We start from the raw sequence: 20,112 nt of genomic DNA, 5'->3' as shown, positions 1-20,112 counted from the left end.
AACTAGTATCTTTGTTAGGGTCATAATTCTGAATCAGCCTTTTATTGAATGGTGTTTCGACACGTCAAATCAACCAAATAGAGAAAGGAAAGGAGAAAACTTTAAGATGAACATATTAGCTTTATGGAAATTATGGTGTATATTTTCAAGTTCTCATGAAGTTTTAATCAAAATCACAAGACATAAACCTACTCTACTGCTCTATAAAACTAAATTCACAATTTAGAACATCAGTCACAGAGATGCAGTGCTAAATAACACACATGCACATTGTATTTCTTCAGGGGAAAGAAACATGCTAAAAACCCCTATGTCTGTTTGCATGAATATGATGAATAGAGTTGTATTACAATTTCTTTTCTCAACTAACCACAATTTGCAAGTGAATAAATTATCTCTCTACTCACTCAGAAGCTATCACCCAAACTTAGACTTTTTTTCCTCTGCTTGAACCCCTATTTCCTTGTGCATTTCCTTGAGCAATTAGGCCCTTATTATTTAAGAAATTCCTCAAATTGATTGTGCAATTCCAAATGTTGATCATCTGACTGCATGCAACATGTGTACACTCAAGACTACTCTAAAACTAATGTTACACTGCATTGGAATCTCCACCACAGCAGGGGAACTCAAATTCTCTACATGCAGTAGCTATTTTGGGCTCATTGATCAGTTAACTAGATGATCACTGAGTTAGATTGAAATCGCACTACACAACTAACCTTCAACTAGTTCCTCCAACAATTGGAACCAGTTTAACTGAAAACAACATGAAATAACTGACCCTGATTCCTAGAAATTAGTAATAACACATGCTTAACTGAACACTAACTCCTCCAGCTCAAATTTACTGATTAAACTGGGTGACAAAAAAACAATGTAAACTTTCAAATGGGAACTATAAACGCAAAACGAGAACTGTAGCCAAGAAAACCCAAAAAAAAAACATGAAAAACAGTGTTAAAAACGAAAAGTGTTGATGCTGAAATTACAATTTTTTTTTCTAGGGTAAATTTTCAACATGTTTTAAAAATGGCAGTGAAAACCAATTTTTTGTGCAAAAATTGTGCAAAAAACACCCTCAAAACGAAAAGTGTTGATGTTGGAATAACACTCTTTAACATTTTGAAATAAAGACAAAAGATATCATCATGACTTTGAAAAACATTAAAATTTCAAAAGAATAATGAAAATTAAAATTAAAAATAAAAACTAAAAAAAAACAAAAAATTAAAAAAAAAAATGTTAAAAAAAATAACAAAACATAAATAAAAATATATATTAAACACAAAACATAAAATAAAATAAAAACAAAAAAAATCAATTTTTTTAAAATGACAAATAAAAAATAAAAAATAAAAATCAATCATAAAAATGTAAAAAACAAAATCAACCTATAAAAGATAAGAATTAAAAAACAAAAAAAAAATATAAAAAATATAAAGAAATAAATAATAAGAAAAACATATTTTGAAATAAAATGTTAAAAAAAAAAAAAAAAAAAAAATTATCTCCTAAACCATAAAAAAGATTGGAAAAAAAAAAAGAACATTTAAAATCTTTATAAAACAATATATTTTTTATTTAAAAAAAAAACACATTTAAAACTTTAACTTATATATATATATATATATATTTGATTTAAAAAGAAAAACACATTTCAAATTTTAAATTATATATATATATATATATATATAGATATAGATATATCTATATATATTTAAAAAAAAAATTGTGCATATTTTTTATTTAAAAAAAAATTAACATTTAATTTTTTCTAAATATATATTTTTTATTTAGAAAAAAAAAATTTGTGTGCTTCGTTGTGCCGCCACTCGGCCACCCATGGGGGCACGACCCTAGGTGGCGGAGCTGCATGCAGGGCTTGATGATGAGGGTGCATATATAACGAAGGGTGATGCTTGACCCTTGTGACTTTTTGACTACCCTCATGATTGTTCAACTTCCTGTGACTTTTCAACTAACATGACTCTTCATATTTGTGTGTCTCCACTAGACTTCCACTTTACATTACATTCGATTTACAATAGACATGGCTCATAGTAGTGATGTGGCCTTTGACAACTCATGACACCACTTGACATGATACTGCTGACATGGAATAAGTTGTTGAGGTGACAATGTCAAGTCGTTGTTGCTCGTGAATGTGCTTTCTCTTCTCCTTCGCATAGCTTGATGTTGTGGGGTATTCAATGATCTTTTCTCCTCACGTTGGTTGCCGGTGGGGCACACAATTTTTTTTTTAAACAAAAAATATATATTTTTAAAAAAATTAAATGTTTATTTTTTTAAATAAAAATTATATATATTAAAAGAAATGTTTATTTAAAAAGAAAAAAAAATATATATGTACTCTTTTAAATTTTAAATGTTTTTTTTTGAAATCATATATATATATGATGATGATGATGATGATGGTTAACGTCCACTGAGACCAAACTTTGATCTATCGGACCTAAAGAAACAAATTATTTAGTTTGATTTAAGATTTTATTCCTATGCTCAAAAAGCTTGGAGAGAAGCCTCCCAAGCTCACTATAATTTTGACATTGTAAAAGGCTAGGAAGGTCAGTATTGCAACAAAGATTATGAAACTGAGATCTAATGTGGTTGTACACGGAGCACTCTAAGAGGAAGTGGTTTTCATCATTAATGTTCCTATTCTCACAGAGATGGCAGATCCTTTCCATCCATGGTGTTTTAGGAATTTCCCAACGACCTGTTTCACTATGGAGCTCATGAGAGTTCATTCTAATCTTCGCTATATTAATTTTGTTCTTTGAGATAGCTAAAACAGAGAAATACTTTTGATCTTCTAGGGTGGGGTTGATGACCTTCTTATAATAACTTAATTTTCTTTTAGTTGCTAAATCTTTCTTACACCACATTTTTTCTTTGAACTTAGAAGTAACAATATTTTTAATGTTATTAATGTTTTGCAATGCATCATTCTTGTTGATCTCCCAATGGTTTAACCAGACCCTCGTGTCTTTATACCACCCCCATTTGAGCATTAATTGGTTTTGGCTAGAATTTAAAGCTAGCTTAGGAAGTCTATGATCTCCTATGTTATTGAGCTTGTGCTTGTACAACAGAAGCCTAGTCATAGCTAGGCTCTTGATAGGGGAAAGGCCTACTTCTATACGAAGAATAGGGTAGGGTGTATTGCTTTTAACTTTCAGGTTATACATTATAAAGTTCTTCTGGATTTGCTCAATCTTTCTCCAAGATTCTCTAGAGATGTTGCAACACCAAACCTCACATCCATATAAGATAATAGGAGTGACTAAAGTTTCAAAGAGGAACTTCTTTTTATCCCACATTACGAGGTTTGTCATTTTACAATTATTTTCAAGACCAAAGTAAGATTTCCACCCCCTATTAATCCCTTTCTCAATGCTATAGTTCTAGTTGAGCTTGTGATGAATATTAACTCCTAGGTACTTGTCAGAATACACTTCCTCCAAGTTATTATTGTCATACATAAAATTAGCGTAGGTGTCCTTCTTGAATTTGATAATCATAACTTTTGTTTTGTCAGTGTTAACAGTCATACCCATGGTAGAGCAAAAATCCTTAAGAATCCTAAGTTGCTTATCAAGATCAGATGGACACCTTGCGAGGAGAACAATATCATCAGCATAGAGAAGAATGATGACGACTACCCCAGCGAAGATCGTGCCAGCACATCCTGCTTCCTCTAAATAACCTTTGAGCTTGTCATTGTAAATGCCAAATAGGGTAGGGGATAGGGGGCAACCTTGTTTAACTCCGCTATTACACTTAATATCTTTTGACCACCCCTCAATTCTCTTTAGCTTGGAAATTACATTCTCGTATAACCTAATAGCAGCAGCTCTCAACTCGAAATGAACCTTTACCTCTTCTAATCTATTCCAAAGGCTGTTTCTAGGAACCATATTGAAAGCCTTTCTAAAGTCCACAAAGCAAAAAAAGAGATTGGATTTATCATTACGACATTCCTCCACAATGATCCTAAGCATAACGAGGTGGTCTGTTGTTGAGTGATGCCTTCTAAAACCCGCTTGGCCTTTAGCCCGCTTACCTTCACTTTCAAGCCATATGCTCAACTTCTTTTCCAAAATACTACCATATAACTTAGCTAAGAGAGGGCTGATCATAATTTTCCGATAATTAGAGGGGTTATTTGTATCCCCATTTTTAAAAATAGGGATAATGAGTCTCTCAGTCCATAGCTTAAGGAACCCTTGCTTGAATGCCTAATTGAAAAGCTTATGAATGTGGGGGATGAGAACAAGGCCTCCAATTTTTAATATTTATGCCTGGTAACCTTCAATGTACTTAGCTTTCCCATTAGCCAGGCGTTTAACCCCAAAATCAATGTCCTCTAGAGAGAAAACTTCTTTCATTGTGGGTAGGGTTTCAAAGTTATCCATGACATTTGGAGATTCATAGAGCTTTTTAAGATAGGAATTCCAGTTGTGTAAAGCAATTTTATTATTATCTTTAGTTTTCCTAGTTAGAATCTGCCTCCAAAATTTCTTAAGAGCTACCTTAGAGAAGTTTAAGAGATTCTCTTGTCTTTTACGCATGTACTGCATCCTTTCTCTTTTAGTTAGGGCTTTGTATATTTTTATCTTGTCCATTTTAAGAGATTCATCAAAAACTTCCTTAATATCTCTCCTCGCATTTTTACAATCTTTGTCATATCATGGGTTGGTTTTGCTATTGCTTTTATTATTTAAAATTTCAATTGAGAACTTGTTAATAGAATATGAGAGGGTTGTAGTAAAATTATGGTAGAGGTATTCTATGTTGTCTATACTAGATAAAGGAAGCAAATTAGTTTTTAACTCTTTTAGAAAGAGATCATTTTTATTTCTATCAAATATTAAGTTCTTTTGGCTATAAGGATTATTTTCTATGGGATCTCTATGCATGACAAAGTTTAGAGTTATAAGTAAAGGCCTATGATTAGAGTCAAGCTCGTGGTCGTTTAAGATGTCAAGATTTATTATTTCATTGTATAAAGGGAGATCGGAAATAACATAGTCTACCACGCTGCTACCAAGTCTGTGGATGCAGGGCATATGGCTAGAATTGGGCCACTTCTTTAGACCGTTGCAAATTATGAGATCCTGAGCACTACAGAGCTTGACTAGCTCCGACCCAAATAGATTCTCCCCAAGTTCTGCAGAGCTCCTTTTGTACCTACTAGCCAGAGTAGGGTCTTCGTCCAACTAAAGAGGATTAGGGTTGGAATGATTGCTTAGAATAATAGCTTGTTTGCTTGAAGTTCGAGCATTAAAGTCAGCTATTAAAAGGATATTACCTTCATTCCTTATGCTAGAAATATCATTCTCCAAACCATTGTAAGGACTATTTTTATCTAGATTCTTCTTCTTATAGAAGTTAGAATTGATGGGGGGGAAATAACATATTTCTATGTAGGTCTTTTTATTATTAATGTTAGTGACCTCTATCCAACTATATTGGTTGTAAGGTTTGTTTTTATAAATCCTAGCATGGGGGGAGATGTTCTTCTTAATGTAACAAGCTATTCCCCCAATTCCTCTACAGGAGGATCGCTTGTTCTAGGTAGACCATAGCATAAAGCCATTTATGTTAGGGACCTTAGATTCTTCGTGCTTCCAAGTTTCAACAAGCAAAATAATATCAACATCATTTGAGATCCAACTTAGCTTGGGGCCTTTGTTCCATGGAAAGTCCCGATAGTTCCAAGAAAGAATCCGAAGCATGTTGAATTACTATTTAGTACTATATTTTTGGTTTCTATGTCGAATAAAGGCTTTTCTATTTCTAATTATTGCCCATTTTCCTTCCTTTCTAGCTTCTTTTACCATTTGAACTTCCTTTCTTAATTCTGCTTGATCTTCTGGGATGAGATCTTCATTTATAAATATTCTTGTTCCTTTTAGACTTGAGGTTTTACTAAGTATGTCATACTTATGATCAGTAGAGCTCACCTTTATTCAGATCAGTCTTCCTTTATTTTCAGTTAATTTCCCCAACCTTGTTGCTTCTGTGAGACACGTTATTTTAATTTGTAATCTATTATGTAATTCTATCTAGGCTATGGCTAAAGTATCATCATCTACCTCCTCTTTTAAACTGAATATTATAAGGTTGAAGGCCCTTTTGTTATGCTCATGGTCTAATTCTATTAATTTGTTCATTTCATCTTTAATTGGTTTGATATCTAATTTATCTACCACATTATTTAGGGTGAGGCGTCTATTAACTTTTTCTTCTAGTTCTTTAATCATGTCCTTCATTTTAAGGCTCTCTAAAGCATATCCTTGCTGGGATGTTTGGTTAGTATCTTGGTTTTGTGTTTCTATAACCTGCAACCTAGTCTCTATTGCCACCATTTTATTCTCCAATAGTTCTATTTTATTTTCTATTTGTTTTTGGATTGTGTCCTCAAAAGATGCAAATTTATTTTCCAGCATGGCTTCTAACTTTGTTTTTAGCTTGACATCTCTTTCTTCTCTATGTTTCTCTAAAGATTCTATATACTCATAGAGGCCTTGTAGAGTAACTGTGCTAGGTTTTCCTTTGGTAATCTTTGGTAGCTGTGGTGAAATATTCATACTTGAAAGTATATGAGAAAATATGTATTAGAAAAAGATAAGGAAAGTGTGCAAATAATATCAACCCTGTCTGTAGATCGCACATGCCCACTGCAACCCGTAGACCTGATTGGATCGAGTTCAAAAGATGTATACGTTGTTGACAGACCCAAGATCACTGAAGAGACCCTTATTATTTGAATGCGAGCCTCAGAACCGGAGTGAGGATAAAGTTTAGAATGTGAGCCTCAGAACGAGAGCAGACCCAAGTATTTATATATGTTAGATCCAAGATCACCAAAGGGCGAGCCAGGATATATATATTGCTTGAATGCCGCAACCCCTGAGGATATATATATAGTTTAGAATGCGAGCCTTAGAACCAGAGCAGACCCAAGATCCAAGATCAAGTTCGTCGATCACTGACAATATATACATTTTAGAATGTGAGCCTTAGGATATATATATAGTTTAGAATGTGAGCCTCCATATTAGAATGTCGAGTTCATCGAGGATTTATATACTACTTGAATGCCATAGATCCAAGATCACCGAAGATTGTTTTGAATGCCACAAATCCAAGGATATATATATATAGTTTAGAATGCAGCCCTCAAAACTAGAGCAGACCCAAGAATATATATATATATATATATATATATATATATATATATATATATATTAGAATGTCGTAGACCGAGTTTATCGACAGATCCAAGATCACCAGAAATATATACAGTTTAGAATGCCAGCCTCAGGATATATATATATATATATATAGTTTAGAAGGTGAGCCTCCGTATAAGAATGCCGAGTTCATCAAGGATTTATATACTTCTTGAATGCCACAGATCTAAGATCACCGAAGATTGTTTTGAATGCCACAGACCCAAGGATATATATATATATATATATATATATATATATAATTTAGAATGTGAGCCTCAGAACTGAAGCAGACCCAAGAATATATATATATATATATATATATATATATATATATATATATATATTAGAATGCTGTAGACCCAAGATCCAAGATCGAGTTCATCAATCACCAGCAATATATACATTTTAGAATGCGAGCCTCCGTATTAGAATGCCGATTTCGTCGAGGATTTATATACTGCTTGAATGTCGCAGATCCAAGATTTATATATATATATATATTAAAATTTTAAATGTCTTTTGTTTTTTTTTTTAATTTGAATATATATATATATATATATATATATATATATATATATATATATTAAATTTTAACTGTTTTTTATTTTTATTTTTAATTTGAGTATATTTTTGTTTTTTAACGTGTTTTTTTAAATGTTTTTAATCTTAATTTTAATAGTTTTTAAAAAACATTTTGGTTTTTTTTGTTGATTTTCTATATTTTTAATATAGATTGTTTTTATTTTATTCTTATTTTTTTACTATTTTGTTAATGCTTTTTTTAAATTTTATATTTTACTTACTGATTTGCACTGCTTGAATGTCGCAGATCCAAGATATATATATATATATATATATATATATATATATATATATATATATATATATTAAATTTTAATTGTTTTTTATTTTTATTTTTAATTTGAGTATATTTTTGTTTTTTAACGTGTTTTTTTAAATGTTTTTAATCTTAATTTTAATAGTTTTTAAAAAACATTTTGGTTTTTTTTTTTTTGATTTTCTATATTTTTTAATATAGATTGTTTTTATTTTATTTTTATTTTTTTACTATTTTGTTAATGCTTTTTTTAAATTTTAAATTTTACTTAATTTTATATTTTCTTTAAGTTTTTTTTTTGTCCAAATTCTTTTATGGTTTGCGAGATAATTTTTATTTTTTTTACATTTTTTATGATTTTTTTGTCTTATATATATATATATATATATATATATATATATATATATATATATATATATATATATATATATATATATATTTGTTTTTTTAAGTAATCAACATTTAAAAAAAGAAAAATAAGACAACTAGAAAATTTGTTAAGTAATCATGATTTAAAAAAAAAATGGACATAAAAAATTTTGAAGTGTCAAAAAATGTAACATTTAAAAAAAATATCCACACTTAATACATTAAAAAATTTAAAGTGTCAAAAATAAGCCCTCTAAATAAAGGTTGATGTTGCATCAAAACGTCTCAAAATTAGCATGAAAATCACTAACATTTAAAAAAATATATTTATATTTGATACATAAGAAAATTTAAAGTGTGAAAAATATGCTCCAAAAAGAAAAAGTGTATTCTGCATCACCACTTTTCAAAATCAGTTGACTTTTTTGCTACCTCAAAGGAACGGGTTGTCAAGCGGAAAGAGTCAATTTTGCGGACAAAATCGACCTCCCTAGAAGCTAAGGCTTTCTAGTGACAAACAAGACAATCAAGCACTATCTTTCCCTAAATATGCATTTAAAATACAAGCAACCAGGTGTTTAAAGCATACCTTTAGTCCAACGCTGTTTGTAGCAGCCAAGCCTCTTCGATCCAGATGAGCTCCTTCTTCTCCTTGAAGCCTACATTCACTAACAAGCAAACGATTACATAGCACCTGAATAACTCATATAATAAAACATATTCATCATAAAGACCAAGGCGTTTATGAAACAAATTATATATAACAACTTGTTGAGAAAAATGAACTTAATTGTATTAAGTGGAAACAAAAGAAACCATTACAACTAGTGCCTTGGTGTTGTGTAGGTCCCTCCCAGGGTCCAGCAAGAGTTCTCCTTTACTTTGATCAGCTCACCCACTTCCAAATGAAGCTAAGAAAGGATTGGAATCTCTCCTCTCAAGCTCTATAAGGGAGTCCTAATTTCAGCAGCATCTACCCTTAGGAATGTTCAGCTTTCAACCTCCTCTCCCTCTGGCCCAATGCCTGTATTTATAATGCTTTGGAGGAAGTTAATCAGGTCCGCCATCAATGGGATAAGCCCCTCTTTCAATGGGATAGCTCCCCTCTTGATGGGATAAGTTCCTCTTTCTTTGGGATGCATGAACCATCTGGAGGCGCTCAATCCACGTCAAACCATCTTCTAGAATGCTCTAGATTCGACCACAAGTAACTTTTTTGAAGTAAAACTTGCGCCTTTTGACCTTTACAGGAGTACGCACCCACCCCTTTACAGAAAAAGCGTACAAGTACGCAGGTATTATGAACTTGAGGTGCATACACGCAAGTAAGGGTAAGAGAAACTGCGTAACCAGAGTTATATTGACTTTTTAAAGACTTTCTCTCTTTCTTGGAGTTTGACATTAGGAGTAGAGGTATAAGACTTGCCAAGGAGGATAGTATGACAATTGATGGAGCCATACTGACTGCAAATAGTCATGGTGACAAATTTTAGTGTAATAGATTGCCCCCTAAAGTGCGAAGCCTGTAGTAGATTAGGGTTTCATATCATCTAGGAAGGGTGAAGCACTTTATCATTTCAAGGATTATCTTGTGGAGAGCCCAGTCGGAACCTGCAAATATTCAACACAAAATACATATATAAGATCATATCATTGCTGAGGTAGGCATTCCTATACTCGGATTGAAAACTTTAACTAACAAACTAACTACTGCTCTGATATAGGAATGATTTCGCAGTAAATCATAATCATAGACTCATGTAGACACAGTATGGACGCAGCCATCTGTTTATGATTAGTCTACTGTATAATGAATACAAAACTCCTCGCAGCCTGGATGGTGGAAACTAGATCCAGGGTCTTCATTTCTACTTCCTAAAATAGTACGATTCTATCCATGCGAATAAATGAGTTGATGTCGAACATGGTAGAAACCACTTGATTACCAGTCGATGATGTAAACTGTTAACAAGTGTGAGAGAGACCACCAGTGATGTCAATGGTTCTCAAAGTACCCAGTACAATCCATGAGATGTGAGTAGATGTGTTGATGTCGAACATGTCACGGAATCCTTCGATCGAAAGTCAATGATGTAAACTATCGTCAAAGGCGAGAAACCTGCCATTGAGGCATGCAGATCTCAAGGTACTGACGATTTCTAGATCATCTTTCTAGATAATGTGTTGATGTCGATAGAAAGCGATCCGTTGCAGGGAAGCCCACAACACGAAATCATAGATCAAGTTGAAGAAATGTAGCTGTAAGGACTGACTCAGGGATGGTCAAGATGGATGACAAATATTTTGCAGATGAATGGTTTATTTTGCAGTGACCTCTTTAACACATAACGACACAACAGATGGCTTGGTGACAATTGACCCAAAGTTAATACCCAGAAAACGGCTGAAGACTTTCAATGTGGTCTGATCAACTGTTAGGCAAAGGATTTCCCAACCCAGGTGAATGAAAAGTGTCATGTTCAAGAGTGGTGATAAGGTTTTTCGAGACAAAGGATAACAAATAGGCTCATTTTTCTCTCTTTTCCCCCATCATTTCTGGCAAGTACCTCTTTATTTTTTACAAGCTTCAGGAGGATAACATTTGCTTGATTATAAGCTCATCCTTCGGATGAGTCCAACTTAGTTTAGATTCGAACCCTAAGAAGGAGTGGTCCGTTCCTGTTTGTAATCGAACAGGTCCTTTATTGTGAAATTTTAACGAGTCCAGTATAGGAGAAACTCGGTGCTTTTCAATTTTAGAGAGTCTGAAAAAACTTAAGAAGACTCCAGGGTTGACCTTTTTCGTAAATTTGTGTCTCCCAAGCCCGAAAAAGTATAAAATAATACTTGAGAGAACCGCTTGATCTTTTACGACCAAGGAGTAATTTTCGTTATTAGTGTCACTGATCCGAAAAAGTAAAAAAGCGATCAACGACATGTCGTTTTATAACCAATATCGAATTTGAAAAGACAAAAATCCGGCGATCTTTTCATGTTTTTTTTTTTACGGTCGGAAAAGAGCTGTAAGTGGACCGTCTTTTAATTACATTTTAACGAGTGTAAAAGAAACGCTCGGCAATCTTTTCATGTTTTAGGAGTCAGAAAAGGGCTTAAAGATGACTCTGAGGTTTCACTTTTTCGTAAGTTTTAATGAGTTCGAAAAAATGATAAAAATGTACTCATTGTTTTCAATTTTTTGTAAGTTTTAATGAGTTTGAAAAAATGATAAAAATGTACTCATATGGCCGACTTTCAATTTAATTTACGAGCAGGAAAAGACGGAAAAAACTCGACATTTTCATTTGTTTTACAAGAATGAAAGATAGCAAAATATCTCGGGATTTTTATGAGTTTAACGAGTCTTGAAAATAACCGAAATTGACTCGAGATAGGTTTCATTTTTACAAAAGCTTGAAACAGAGAAAAACTATGCTTCAAAGTAGTTTCATTTTTACACAAGCTTGAAACAGAGAGAAAACTGTGCTTGATGCCCCCTAAGCATAATTGCTAGAGCACATGCCCCCCAGCTTCATTTCATTCAACCAATTGGATGAAATGAAGGTTGAGTTACGAGATCATTTGAAAGACTCAACCTAAAATTGTAAGACAATTATGCAAAAACTAAAATAACTAACCTAAATATACAACTTAACATTTATGAGATCTAGTCAAACTCTCGACTCAATTAGAGGAGGATTTGTTTCATTTTTTAACGAGCTTGACACAGGAAAAGAACTATGCTCGGATTCAGTTTCATGTGGACGCAAGCTTGAAACGAAAAACTATGCTTGTTATAAGTTCGCACGCCCCCAGCATAATGACGCAAATCAAGGTACATTCCCCCCAAGCTTCATTGCATTCAACCAGGTGGATGAAATGAAGGTTCACTTTCAAAATCTTGGAAAGACTCGAGGGAGTTGTTTCATTTTTTCGTGAGGTTGACAGAGGAAAAGAACTATCCTCAAAACCCTTGTTTCATTTTTTAAACGAGCTTGACACAAGATAAGGAACTATGCTCATAACTACTCTCTACAATCTACCTAACAAGGAACTACACTCTAAAAATCCTTGATTCATTTTTTAACGAGCTTGACACAAGATAAGGAACTATGCTCTAAAATCCTTGATTCATTTTTTAATGAGCTTGACATAAGACAAGGAACTATGCTCATAACTACTCTCTACAATCTACCTACTTAACCTACCCTTGTTTCATTTTTTAACGAGCTTGACACAAGACAAGGAACTATGCTCAAGACTGCTTGTTTTATTTTTTAACGAGGTTGATACAAGAAAAAACTATCCTTGCTCACCGATTCATTTTTTAACGAGGTCGACACAGTAAAAGGAACTTTCCTCGATGCAGCCTATTTCATTTTTTAACGAGGTTGGTACAGGAAAAAAATATCCTCGCCATCACTGATCATGGCTTCCAACTGGAAGAAAGACATGTCGATGGACACACCTTGATCATGGCTTCCAAAAGGTCTTCATCAGAAGGAAGAATACTTCTCCAGAAGAAACACATGTCAAGGGACTCAAAAGGGATAAGAACATCGTATTCAAGTAATCCCATAGAGTTTTCCATGCCAATTACCGGATCTAAATCAAAGGAAGATGAGCAAACAGTGAGAGGCTCACTTACATCGGTAACTGAAAACATGGGACCAGTTGCCACATAATTAACCCGTGGCAGGGTAGATACCACTTCAGAATCAGGAACACTTAGGGCTGTCATATTATTGGTAGTTGAACAAAGACTAGGGAACGAAAGCTGGTCTACAGTCACAATATTTCCATTGTGAGGGAAAGACATCACGCGAAAGAGTGTCGATACGACAGCTTTCATTTCATAAACATAGTCTCGTCCAAGGAGTAGATTGAAATCCAAGGGACCTCGAACTACCATAAGATCAATACAGACAGTTTTACCTTCCAAGGTAATAGAAAACTTAGGAAGGATCCCTAAAGGTTCACTAATGGTTCTGTTAAAAGCTTTCAAATTCTGTGTAATAGGCGCAAGCTGAGGGGAACCCAAAGCTTTCCAAGCAGTTGAGGATAAAATACTAACAGAAGCACCTTCATCTACCTGTGTGTGATCCATTTCCCTACGACCAGCCTTGACAATGATTTGGAAAGGGATGGAGGAAGGAAGACGAGGTTCTGTCAGTCTATTCCAATCAAAGGAAAAGACCTCAGTACTTGGAGGGGGTTCCGTAGAAACAGGTGAAATGCCCCCCGGCATAGAAGAATCTGATGTAACAAAAAGAACCTGAGCGGTATGAAGTTCACTCTCTAAAGGGAAAGTGGGATCGACCGAATGTGAAATTGAATCGACCACTTGATCAACTAATGGATCATCAACCTGAGTGACATGAGTTTCACTCTCCAATGGAAGAGTGTGATCGACTGTACTTGAATTTAGATCAATCACTCCGTCAGTTGACGGTAGGTTGGGAGAAAGTTTACGGTAACCAGTTGGAAATTCTTGCTGTGGAACAGTAAGGTTTTCCAACAATGTTGAGGCTTCATCCATGTGAGGAAAAATGTGAGTTTGATGACTCCCTTTGCATAACTTACAAGGAAACCTAACTTTACCCTTTTTCCCAGGAACCTGACTATCACTGGTTGATGGATCAATGGAAAGTTGATGAGATTTTTCTGACCATACTTCCAAGACCTTTGGAATACCAGGACAATTGACAAGGAAGTGGTTACCCTTACAAATCCTGCAAGGGTATTTGGATTTACGATGCATGTCGGATTTTTCCTCAACACAACTAACAGTTACAGTCGTGGTTGGTTGGTTGACTTCTTTCTTATCTTGCTTCTTCTTCTTCTTCTTCCCTTTCTTCTTCTTCTTAGATACCTGGTTACTAGCATCAAGGCTTTTACCAGGCGAAGAGGAAGAAATGGAGGAAGAAAAATTAGGCGAAGAAGGTAAAGGGTCAACAGAAGGTTGGTGATGTTGAGATGGTGAACTCTGTTGAGGTGAAGCATTCGGTTGAGGTGGAACAATTGGAGTATTTGGGGCCAACGAAGTTGAAAATAACCATATCGATAAACCTATTGTAAATCCAGGTAATGACAAAGTAGCCATGTAAGGCGGACCAACATTTCCAAAGTAAGGAAAAGTACTAGGATTCTTGTTAGGAGGGGTTCCTAGGTTGGTAAATTCTGGAACATTTGCCATTATATTCAACTTCAGTGAATTTTATTAACAATTTAAAACTAAAATTAACAATTCACAATTCACACTTAACAATTAAAATTCACAATTCACACCTATGGTCTCTAAAAGTAAAAACAAATAGATTAACATGCACTATCAAATCTAGGGGTCAAACCACACACAAACAGTAACTTTCCAGACCGAAAACACTAGTTGGTGATGAAATCCAACATCGCAAAATTTAGTACAGAAATGGCGGGTGGAACAGTTACCCCAGCAACCTGCTTAATAAATAGACTCGACCAAGTTCCTCCACTTTAGCTGTCTCGAGTGAAGTGAACCCCCCAGAAAATCAAAGTGAGTCTAGCCGACGTCTGCTCCAGGTACAGTGGGATCTTCCCTCCACCGTCACCTTGGGTAGAACCGTAAAGATAATGGTCGCTAAGGTCACCAACAGCAACAAATATACCTGGGGGAACAGTCTACGATCCGATAGCATGCAAGGGCAGAGTAACAAGCTCAATCCCCTTGCCGGCTCCTTGACAATAATCCAAGGTTTACCGACAAGTGACCCCAGGCTCCTCGACAATGGTTAATCTGAGGTTTACCGTTTGTAGTACGTGCGTATCTGGCGTCATTCCCAATGAAGGAGGATTGATTCCCTCACTGGTTCGGACACGATCTCGTGCTTCTCCTTTAAGAGGAGCTTTCCCAGAGCATAAATGTAACAGTTGGATTTATCCTACCACAAGATAAGCTACTTGTTTGGTTTTACTGTCTTGGAGAGTTAATTACTCTCCTACTCCAAGACACTAGCCTGATCTATGTTGGTGTTTCAGAGCCCTAGAAATGTAAAAATTACTAGATGAATTTTAATTAAGCACTGTGTTATTAAGGCTGTTATTACTCAAATGGGTAAATGGATATGAAACCAATGGTGTTATGACCCGACTCAACTGAATGCAATCGAATATGATAATGTGATCTTTTCAATTCGATGAATCCTAATTAAAGTAAGGAGAGAGTTTCCATTCACTTCCAACAATGCAAAAAATTGATCACTAAGAGAAAATATAACAAATTCTCTAATGCACTAATTTTATCAAGAAAAAATAATGAAAATCAATTCCAAACCATTTTTTTTTATTTTTTTATTTTAACAAAGCATGAAAAACTACTTAACAAAAATAAATTTTAAAATCTATGAAAATCTAAGAGAAATTTACCTAAAAGCAAAATCAATGAGGTGAAAGCCTACAAAATATAATTCCAGGTTGTTTTACTCGGTTACAATTCAACCAAGGACTAATTCATGCAGAATCATAAATCAGTCAAAAACAAAAACAAAAATCTCTTGTTCTTTTTCTTAAGAATGAAATTCATAGCTTTAACAAACAAGCCTTCTCGAAATTCCACAAAGAGACAACACAACGGTAGGTTTCTCACAAAGGTGGATTTTACGAATGGTCAGACTCCTAAGAAGAATGAAAAGACCAGGGAGATCCAAGGTTTTTACAACTTCTAAAGCCAAAGTCACTACAAGACCAATGCAAAAATCAAACCTAGGGCTAGAACTTCTATGAACTTCACTAAAACCCTTGATGCTAATGAAACAAGCTTAGATGAAAACTTTTGACAGGTAACCAATGGATCTGGGCAGCAAAAAACAAACTATAAACAAAATCTAATAGGTAAAAAAGGAAAAAATGGAATTTTCTCAACTTTTGACAGGGTACACAAGCAGCTTGTTTGCACAGGTGCGGCCATGCTTTGTGTACAAAGCAGAAGTGCGTACAGGTACGCACTGTGCTTAACGCAGAGGGTGTGTACTGCTCTCAAAATCAAGAAAGATAAAAACTAACTCAACCCTAAGCTATTCCACCCAAATTCACAGTCAATCAGTAAAAAACCAGAAAGAAATCAAATTTTCTCAAACCAAAGTATCAATCAAAAGAGAAATCAATCAAATCCATGGATTCCCCAGGGGAGTCACCATTTTGTCAAGCGGAAAGAGTCAATTTTGCGGACAAAACCGACCTCCCTAGAAGCTAAGGCTTTCTGGTGACAAACAAGACAATCAAGCACTATCTTTCCCTAAATATGCATTTAAAATACAAGCAACCAGGTGTTTAAAGCATACCTTTAGTCCAACGCTGTTTGTAGCAGCCAAGCCTCTTCGATCCAGATGAGCTCCTCCTTCTCCTTGAAGCATGCATTCACTAACAAGCAAACGATTACATAGCAGGGAAATTATTAGGGAATTTAGACTTCTGTGATCCATAACATTGTTTAGTAATCTTCGGCAAAATCACATAATCAATCTTTTGTCGACGCGTTTCGAACCAACCAGTGTGGTTCATCGTGAGGACAAGTTGAAGAACTGATCTGGCTAAGCTTGATTAAATAGAGTGTGCAGAGACCCCAACGGTTATATTGCAACAGCTAATTTTGACCTTATGATCATAGTCAAACTAATAATTTTATTATTAACAGAAACCTACTATTATTAGTTAATTGAATATAATAAATATAATGTTTAAATATAATGGTCATTATATTTATTAAAAACCTATATTTCTTATTATTCCTAAATTAATTAATTCCAAATAAATAGTATTAAATTACTATTAATCTTTAGAATTTAGTTACAATGGTAACTGCGTATTTATTTAATAAAAATTGTTTATACCTAAGGATCCAATGGTAAAGATATAATGGTTATTAATAAATTATGGTAAATTAATAATGGTAAACTACATATAATGGTCATTAATAAATTATATTATTATTCCCAAATTATTTAACTATAAATAAATGGTAATAAATTACTATTGTTTTTAGAATCAAGTTATAATAGGTAAAAGTTTAAATCCAATAAATATTTTAATTTAAAATTTTTTATTTGTAAAGGCCCATTCGAAATTAAAATAATAAGTACTAAACAATAATCTATATTTTCTTAATAATTTATAGTTCTAATATTATTAAAATAATAAATAGTATTCTAGTTAAATCATTAATATTCCTAGAATGTAGTTAAGGTAAATGCCATAATTAACGTACAAGTTTATTAATAATAGTATATTCATTAACCTAATGTTATTGGTATATCATATACTCTTCTTAATAACTTCTTGTTTATCATTTAACCTTAAGGGTCATTAGGTAAAATTGGATTACCTCTTATCATTAATTTAATAATTTATATTCATTAATTAATCAATAATTATTTACTAAATTTTTTATTAAAATTAACTATGCTATTAGTTAATTATCTTATCACTTATAAGGTTTAGAAAAGGAAGGCCTTTATTAATTCGATATAAGGAAATCAGTTAAAAGTAAAAATCACTGAAACAATCTAATCTAATTCTAAAAATACCCCTTGGAATAAGGTTAATACTAACATACTAATACCTCAAGCACTCCAAATTAATAAGACAATCCCGCCAAAACCAGAACTTGAGGAGAGGGAAGACAGAAACCCTAAGAAGGAACAAAGAGGGAAGGATGGAGGCTAGGACGACAAGGCTGGGACCCAGCAACTGCTAATCTTCCAGCCATCATCCCTATTAAGATTGTTCGGCCTTTTCTCAATCTCCAGGGCCTCTCTAAATTTACGATGGTGAAACTGCGCAACTTTGGCAATGACTTGAGCATCTTCTATACAAACATGATGCATCGTCTTCCCCGCATGCTCAGCCAGGGCTGAGGACTTGGTCCTACCATGTCTTAAGTCAGCCGAATGCTCACAGATCCGTTGATTGATAGAGCGACCAGTCTCACCAATATAAGGGGTCCCACAGGAACAGGGAATGACATAGACGCCTTTCATGTCCTTAGGGTCAATAGGGTCTTTCACAGACCTAAGGGAGCTACGGATAGTGTGGAGGGGTCTAAACGTTGCGGGCACATCGTACCTCCTCAGAACCCTCGCAATCCTATCTGTAGTCCCTTGGATGTAAGGAAGGTTCACACCCAAGACATGGTCTTTGGGAACCTTTCGGATTGAAGGCTCCTTCTTGGCCTTGAGGAAGGCTTTTTGACCAAGGTGCCTATTATAACCATTCTTCTCAAAGACATCAAGGAGATGAGCCTTCTCCGCTTCTAGGCTCTCCTCATCCGAAATTCTTACAGCACGTGTGGCAAGCGTGCTAAGGACTCCTAACTTCTGAGTGGGGAAATGATGCGACGACGCATGCAAGTATTGCTCAGTATGTGTCTTCTTTCTAAACACCTGATGAGAAAAGGAACCATCCACCTTCTTAGAGATGAGAAAATCTAAGAACGGAAGACAACCATTATCTTCTTTTTCCATCGTGAATTTAATGGCGGTGGATTGGTTATTGAGGTGACTGAAGAAACGATCCAGCTCGACCGGACCATGAGACCAGACAACACCAGTGTCATCAACAAATCTTTTCCAAAGCTTCGGTAAGAGACGAGAGGAGGCCAAAGCCTTAGACTCAAACTCCTCCATGAAGAGATTAGCGACGACAGGGGACAAGGGGGAGCCCATGGCAACTCCGCAAGTCTGCTCATAGAATTCTCCCTCGAAGCTGAAAAAGGTGGAGGTAAGGCAAAGCTCAACTAACTTAGCCGTATCAGGGTCAGTTAGCTTATTAATTACCTTTATGGCCTCATTGATAGGAATACAGGTATAAAGAGAGACCACGTCGAAACTTACCAGAATGTCCTCGGGCTCAAGTTTAATATTCTTAAGATCCTCAATAAAAGAAGCTGAGTCTTTGACAAAGGACTCAGTCTGCCCTACCAAGGGTCTCAACTTAGCAGCGAGGAACTTGGCCAAGAGGTAAGTCGGACCACCAATGGTATTGACAATGGGTCTCAGGGGGACCCCATCCTTATGGATTTTGGGAAGACCATAAATCCTAGGAATGATGGGGTTACCCTCAATAAGTTTCATGGCAAGAGGAATCGTGGAATTGCACGACTTGATCGCACGAGCGACCGCTCTGGAAACCTTTTTGAGGGGATTTTTCGACAAATTCTTATAACTCCCACTATTACAGAGATTGTCAAGCATCTTAGTTCTGTAATCTTTCCTATCCATGATAACGGCAGCCCCACCTTTATCCGCTTTTAAGACCACAACGTCCCGATTTTCGTTCAAGGTCCTCAGAGCCTCAAACTCAGCCTTGCTAATATTGCTACGGGGAGGCTTAGCCCTCCTCAGGGCAACGGCGCAATCTTGTCTGATCGTGTCTTTAATCTTATCAGGAAGGTTCTTAATGCCATATTCTACATCACAAATGATGTCTTCAACCGGGATTTTTCTGGGAGCTAAGGCAAAGTTAAGACCCTTCCTTAAGAGACTAAAAACCGCGGGCGGAAAGGAAAAACTCGACAGATTTACTACCTTATTGTCCTGAGGGAAAGAACCTGACCTACCCACCGACAAACCCTTACTAATAACTCTATGATCAAGGCTATCAATCCCATCTAAC

The sequence above is a fragment of the Pinus tabuliformis genome, chromosome 6 (assembly GCF_031772625.1).
Source record: "Pinus tabuliformis cultivar Carrire ecotype Pingquan chromosome 6, CPIR1, whole genome shotgun sequence".
NCBI classification, from domain to species: Eukaryota; Viridiplantae; Streptophyta; class Pinopsida; order Pinales; family Pinaceae; genus Pinus; species Pinus tabuliformis.
The sequence above is the reverse complement of the archived record's forward strand: the minus strand, read 5'-3'. Positions refer to the sequence as shown.